Here is a 7458-nt window from a genome sequence, read left to right on the forward strand (position 1 = left end):
TCAAGGTTCACTTCCGCCCAGCAAGTAGGCTTCCCCTGTTTCGTCACATTCCCCTGTGACCGGAAGTCACAGAGACCCTTGCGAGGACATGAAATATCGCTGTGCAGCACGGTGACGGAGCACCAGAGGGCGCGCCGCTATCTGATATAGGAGACTGAGCTGAGTGCGAGTACACTCCTAGTCAGTATTGTGGAGCAGTTTCCATGGAGACTGCTGCTGCTCCATGGCGAATTAGTGTTTAGTTTAGACATAACATACAAGCCTTTTATTTATTCTGCTGATATTATATAGCCGCCAGCTCATGTCAGGCTTTATTTCTTAAAGCCATAGTCTACCTTTTGCAAAAAAATTGATTAAATGCACCTATATTAAGGCCCCATTCACACTGCGCCACGGGCAGCGTTAGCGGTAAAGCGCCGCTACTTTTAGCGGCGATGTTCGGCCACTAACAGGGCACACCCCCCCCCCCCCCCGCAAGTGATCGAAGAAAAGGTTAAATGCGCCCGTGTATCGCCACTGCCAGAGCGCTTTGCAGGTGCTTCTGCATCGGTGCCTATTCATTTTAATGGGTAGGTGCACTGTATACACCGCTTCAAAGATTCTGCTTGCAGGACAGTTTTTACCGTCCTGCCAGCACACCGCTCCAGTGTGTAACCCACGGACAAATTTGTGCTGTGTCCAATAACAGCACTGGTCAGCAGGAAGTACTCTGTGACATATGGAAGAATGCACTGGAAATGGAGCGAGTACAGAGAAGGGCAACAAAGTTAATTAAGGGTCTGGAGGATATTAGTTATAAAGAAAAGTTGCAAGCACTGAACTTATTCTCTCTGGAGAAGAGACGCCTGAGAGGGAAAATTATTTCAATTTACAAATACCGTACTGGTGACCCCACAATAGGGATAAACGTTTTTCACGGAAGGGAGTTTAACAAAACACGCGGCCACTCACTAAAATAAGAAGAAAAGAGGTTTAACCATAAACTGCGTACAGGGTTCTTTACTGTAAGAGCGACCAGGATGTGGAATTCCCTTCCACAGGCGGTGCTCTAATTGGGGGGCATCGATAGTTTCAAAAAACTATTAGATAAGCACCTAAACAACCACAACATACAATGTAATACTGACATATAATCACACACATAGGTTGGACTTGTGTCTTTTCTCAACCTCACCTACTATATGGGTATGTGGCAGTGCCTGGCTGTGCCACCCGCTAGCAGTAAATGTACTATGTTAGTGGATGGCAGGTGATTAGACTTTTGCATTGAAACTTCTAGAGCATTGCAACCACAATGGGCCAGATCCACGTAGATGGGCGTAAATTTATGCGGGCGTAGCGTATCATAGTTGCGCTACGCCTCCGCAACTTTGAGAGGCAAGTGCTGTATTCACAAAGCACTTGCGTCTAAAGTTAAGGCGGCGTAGCGTAAATGTGCCGGCGTAAGCGTGCCTAAATCAAATGAGGAACAGGGGGGCGTGTTTTATGTAAAGTAAGCATGACCCCACGAAAATGACGCTTTCTTCGAACGGCGCAAATTTTCAAATTAAATTACGCCCGCTCAATGCCTAGACGACATATACGTAATTTACGCAAAGCCCTATTCGCGAATGTTTTACGCAAACGACGCTGGCCCGACGTCCATACTTAACATTGCGTACGCCTCATAGAGTAAGGGTAACGTTACGCCGAAAAAAGCCTTACGTAAACAAAGTGAAAAAATGCGCCGGGCGGACGTACGTTTGAGAATCGGCGTATCTAGCTAATTTGCATACTCTACACGGAAATCAACGGAAGCACCACCTAGCGGCCAGCGTAAATATGCACCTAAGATCCGACGGCGTACTAAGACGTACGTCAGTCGGATCTTGCCCACATTCTGGCGTATCTTGTTTTGTGAATACAAAACAAAGATACGCCGGCGCATCGTAGAACTTACGCGGCGTATCAATAGATACACCGCCGTAAGTTCTTCGTGGATCTGGGCTAATGAGTGCATCTCTTGTACAATGCACGGGCTACTTCATTGTTTACCCCCTGCTTCAGGTCTGTACAGATTCATGTGCATCTATCGTTATGGGACTGGAAGAAGTAATAAACAAAAAATGCTGTAATGTGACCTTACTTATACTCTGAATATCTCTGATGTGGTGACAGATATAGGAGTCCTCCCAGTCATAGACCCCTATTAACTACTTAAGGACCTTGCCTGTTTTTCAGATTTGGTGTTTACAAGATGAAAACATTTTTTTTTGCTAGAAAATTACTTAAAACCCCCAAACATTATATATATTTTTTTCTTACACCCTAGAGAATAAAATGGCGGTCATTGCAATACTTTTTGTCACACCGTATTCGCGCAGCGGTCTTACAATCGCACTTTTTTTGGAAAAAATTAACTTTTTTGAATTAAAAAATAAGACAACAGTAAAGTTAGCCCAATTTTTTTTTATATTGTGAAAGATAATGTTACGCCGAGTAAAAGGATACCCAACATGTCACGCTTCAAAATTGCGCCCGCTCGTGGAATGGCGTCAAACTTTTACCCTCAAAAATCTCCATAGGCGACGTTTAAAAAATTCTATAGGTTGCATCTTTTGAGTTACACAGAAGGTCTAGGGCTAGAATTATTGCTCTCGCTCTAACGATCGCAGTGATACCTCACTTGTGTAGTTTAAACACCGTTTTCATATGCAGGCGATACTCACGTATGCGTTCGCTTCTGCGCGCGAGCTCGTCGGGACGGGACACTTTAAAAAAAACATTTTTTTGTTTTCTTATTTATTTTTATTAATTTTATAAATTTTTACACTAAACAAAATAATAAAAAAAAATGGGTCACTTTTATCTCCTGCGTTGCTGTTGAAGAATTGCTTGGCTGACGTCCCTTCTGGCTCCAGATCCTGATTGCTGTTCAACTACCTTCATCTCTGGCTCGCTGACATTTGGCTTGGCAGACTTTCTGATCCAGTTCCTGAACTCTGGTGTGTTTTGTTCTGTTTTGACTATGCTTACTCTGTTTATCTTTTATTATTAGTAAACAAGTGTGATTTAACTGTACTGTCTCGGTCTGATTCATGGTTTCTGACAGATTCATGTAACTGGGAAGGCTACTTTTTATCGGGGGCACTTGCACTGCACGTTTTTTCCCTAAGAGAGACTCAGGGTGCATGTTATTGGGGCCTGCCCTGATTTTGGGGAGAGGATCTGTAGCATTCGAGACTTTTTCCTCTCCCTAACCATGGGTCTCTTGTCTGAAGACCCCTCACCAAGTACTTGGAGGACTGGCTTCGGCAGGTCCCTAAGGAGCAGGGTCCGCCTGGCTTCATCCTTGGTAGAGAGTTTTGTACTGTATTTTGTTATTCATTCTTGTGTAGCACCCTCTGCATAGGTAGGTGCTAGATTTTATTTTTTATTTTTTTGTAAGTGTAGGCAAATTTAGGCAGGCTTAGCTGGAAGCTGTGCCTGTTTATTTTGATTTATGTGGGCTGGGAGTGGCTCAGAGTTAGCAACTGATGATTCACAGGCAGCATCACTAAGACCTCCCTCTTCTTTCTAGAGCCTTCTGGAAGGTAATAGAGAGGAGGAGAGGTGGAACTGCCTTGGGTGTGTTAAGGAGCCCTGACCTATCCCCAATCTGGATTGGCAGGGGGTAAGTCTGCTTAAATACCTAGAGTCAGCCCAGCTGCAGAGGAACAATATAAGAGGGGGGAAAGGGTAAGAGTACCAAAAAAACCCAGGGGACTTTAATAACACAAATAGTATAAGAATATAGAAAAATAATTTTAGTTCATAACAATAAATATATAAAAACCATCCGATGGGTATTGAGTTGTTAACTTCAAAACATGAGGTATAAGAAGACCTGTTGCAGTATTTGCTCGCTCTACATGTTTCGCTCCAAATTGATCTTCACGGAAGGGAGTTTAACAAGACACGCGGCCACTCACTAAAATAAGAAGAAAATAGGTTAGACAGGTTAAGTGGTTGTTCTGCGAGCTGTCCGGTAAGGAGGCTTGGTTTTTTCCTGGGCATTCCCCAGGTTTTGTTGTTATGGGGTTTTAGTGCACCTGTGAGACCCTGTGAAAATCTATGGCAGCAGGCTGAAATATGTTGCGACTGCACTGGGCTGATTTTTGTACTGAGTGGTATTCGTGCTTACTGCTGTATGCATTCAGGGACACATGCCCGGAATGTAGGTACTCTGTATACCATGGTGGTTGCTAACTGGGAATTGTTTGGCTAGGCATCCAGGGTCCTAAATGGCCTGCAGGTATTACAGTAAAATGAATGAACGTTTTAAAGTGCTGAACAGTTTTTAAAATCCCAACTGGAGTCCCGTGACCTTTTTCTGCAACTTAGGGCTCTTTCACACGTCCGTTCCGTTCGTCCGTTTTTTGGACATCCGTTAACAGACCGCAATGCTTCCCTATGGGTTAACGTCCGTTAGGGGATGAGCATCCGCTAATGTCCGTTAGCATCCGTCTGCGTTAAGTTCCGTTTTTTTGGACGGAAGAAAACCCTATTTTTCTTCCGTCAAAAAACGGAACGGACGAAAAACGGATGATCCGTTTACCATCCGATCCGCTAACGCCATGTGCGGCGTTTGGTATGAATCCTGAGGGGGAAGTCCCCGCCGGATTTTAAATAAAAATCCGGCATGGGTTCCCCCCTCAGGAGTATACCGGGCCCTTAGGTCTGGTATGGGTTGTAAGGAGACCCCCCCTACGCCTAAAAAACGGTGTAGGGGGTCCCCCTACAATCCATACCAGACCCGTATCCAAAGCACGCTACCCGGCCGGCCAGGAAAGTAGTGGGGACGAGCGAGCGCCCCCCCCCCCCTCCTGAGCCGTACCGGGCTGCATGCCCTCAACATGGGGGGGGTTGGGTGCTGTCCCCATGTTGATGAGGACAGGGCCCCTTCCCGACAACCCTGGCCGTTGGTTGTCGGGGTATGCGGGCGGGAGGCTTAGCGGAATCTGGGAGCCCCCTTTAATAAGGGGGCCCCCAGATACCGGCCCCCCACCCTAAGTGAATGGATATGGGGTACATCGTACCCCTACCCATTCACCTGGAGGCAAAAAGTTAAAGTTAATAAACACGACACAAGGGTTTTTAAAATAATTTATTAGTCTGCTCCGGAGGCCCCCCCTGTCTTCTTTATTAGCTCTTTCACCAGGGGGGGCTTCTTCTTTGACGTCTTCGGGTGGGGGCCGCTCTTCTTCGTCGCCGTCTGGTTCTCTTCCACCGCCGGGGGGGGGGTCGCTTTTATGAAAGCGCCCCCCCCCCCGGCGGGTTTCCTCCGACGTCTTCGGCGGGGGGTGGTGTGCTTCTTCTTCCGCTATCCGGGGGGTCTTCTCCGCTCTCCGGGGGTCTTCTTCTATGTTCGCCGCTCTCCGCTGTTGACTCGGCGCACCCCGGTTCTTCCTCCCGCTGTCCGGTGCCTTCTCCTTCAGCGCTGAACGTCTTCTTCTTCTTCTTCTTCTGTGCTGTGACGTCGTCTTCTTCTTCTTCTCTTCTCCCGATGTTGACACGTCGCCTCTTCTCGCTGCAATGACTGGTGCCCGGTTTGCATCTGACTTATATAGGCCTCACAGTCCCATCATGCTCCGTACCTACCCATGTGATACCTACCCACGTGGGTAGGTACCGGAGCATGATGGGACTGTGAGGCCTATATAAGTCAGATGCAAGCCACGCACCCGTCATTGCAGCGGGAAGAGGCGACGTGTCAACATCGGGAGAAGAGAAGAAGAAGAAGACGACGTCACAGCACAGAAGAAGAAGAAGAAGACGTTCAGCGCTGAAGGAGAAGGCACCGGACAGCGGGAGGAAGAACCGGGGTGCGCCGAGTCAACAGCGGAGAGCGGCGAACATAGAAGAAGACCCCCAGAGAGCGGAGAAGACCCCCCGGATAGCGGAAGAAGATGCATACCACCCCCCGCCGAAGACGTCGGAGGAAACCTGCCGGGGGGGGGGGGGCGCTTTTATAAAAGCGACCCCCCCGGCGGTGGAAGAGAACCAGACGGCGGCGAAGAAGAGCGGCCCCCACCCGAAGACGTCAAAGAAGAAGCCCCCCTGGTGAAAGAGCTAATAAAGAAGACAGGGGGGGCCTCCGGAGCAGACTAATAAATTATTTTAAAAACCCTTGTGTCGTGTTTATTAACTTTAACTTTTTGCCTTCAGGTGAATGGGTAGGGGTACGATGTACCCCATATCCATTCACTTAGGGTGGGGGGCCGGTATCTGGGGGCCCCCTTATTAAAGGGGGCTCCCAGATTCCGCTAAGCCTCCCGCCCGCATACCCCGACAACCAACGGCCAGGGTTGTCGGGAAGGGGCCCTGTCCTCATCAACATGGTGACTGCAGCCACCCCAGAGCACCCAACCCCCCCCCATGTTGAGGGCATGCAGCCCGGTACGGCTCAGGAGGGGGGGCCGCTCGCTCGTCCCCACTCCTTTCCTGGCCGGCCGGGTAGCGTGCTTTGGATACGGGTCTGGTATGGATTGTAGGGGGACCCCCTACGCCGTTTTTTTGGCGTAGGGGGGGTCTCCTTACAACCCATACCAGACCTAAGGGCCCGGTATGCTCCTGAGGGGGGAACCCATGCCGGATTTTTATTTAAAATCCGGCGGGGACTTCCCCCTCAGGATTCATACCAAACGCCGCACACGGCGTTAGCGGATCGGATGGTAAACTGATCATCCGTTTTTCGTCCGTTCCGTTTTTTGACGGAAGAAAAATAGGGTTTTCTTCCGTCCAAAAAAACGGAACTTAACGCAGACGGATGCTAACGGACGTTAGCGGATGCTCATCCGCTAACGGACGTTAACCCATAGGGAAGCATTGCGGTCCGTTAACGGATGTCCAAAAAACGGACGAACGGAACGGACGTGTGAAAGAGCCCTTAAGCTTTTCAAAGCCAGAAACTGATTGGTTGCCATGCACAGCTGCTACAAGTTCTGTCTGCTCCAAGTCTAAGGGCTCTTTCACACGTCCGTTCCGTTCGTCCGTTTTTTGGACGTCCGTTAACGGACCGCAATGCTTCCCTATGGGTTAACGTCCGTTAGCGGATGAGCATCCGCTAACGTCCATTAGCATCCGTCTGCGTTAAGTTCCGTTTTTTTGGACGGAAGAAAACCCTATTTTTCTTCCGTCAAAAAAACGGAACGGACGAAAAACGGACGTTAGCGGATGATCCGTTTACCATCCGATCCGCTAACATCCGTTTTTCATCAAAATATGTAAAAAGCCCCCCCCCAAAAAAAAAAAAAAAAAAACGATGAAAAAACGGATGGAAAAACTGATGAAAAACTGACGGAAAACGGACGAAAAACTGATGGAAAAACGGATCAACTGATGAAAAAAAAACTCATCTAAAAAACTGAGCGGACGTGTGAAAGAGCCCTAAGGCTGGGTTCACACTACGGTTTTCCCGTCCGTCAGCCGCATACGATT

This window comes from Rana temporaria, chromosome 2 (genome assembly GCF_905171775.1).
Source record: "Rana temporaria chromosome 2, aRanTem1.1, whole genome shotgun sequence".
Classification (NCBI taxonomy): Eukaryota; Metazoa; Chordata; class Amphibia; order Anura; family Ranidae; genus Rana; species Rana temporaria.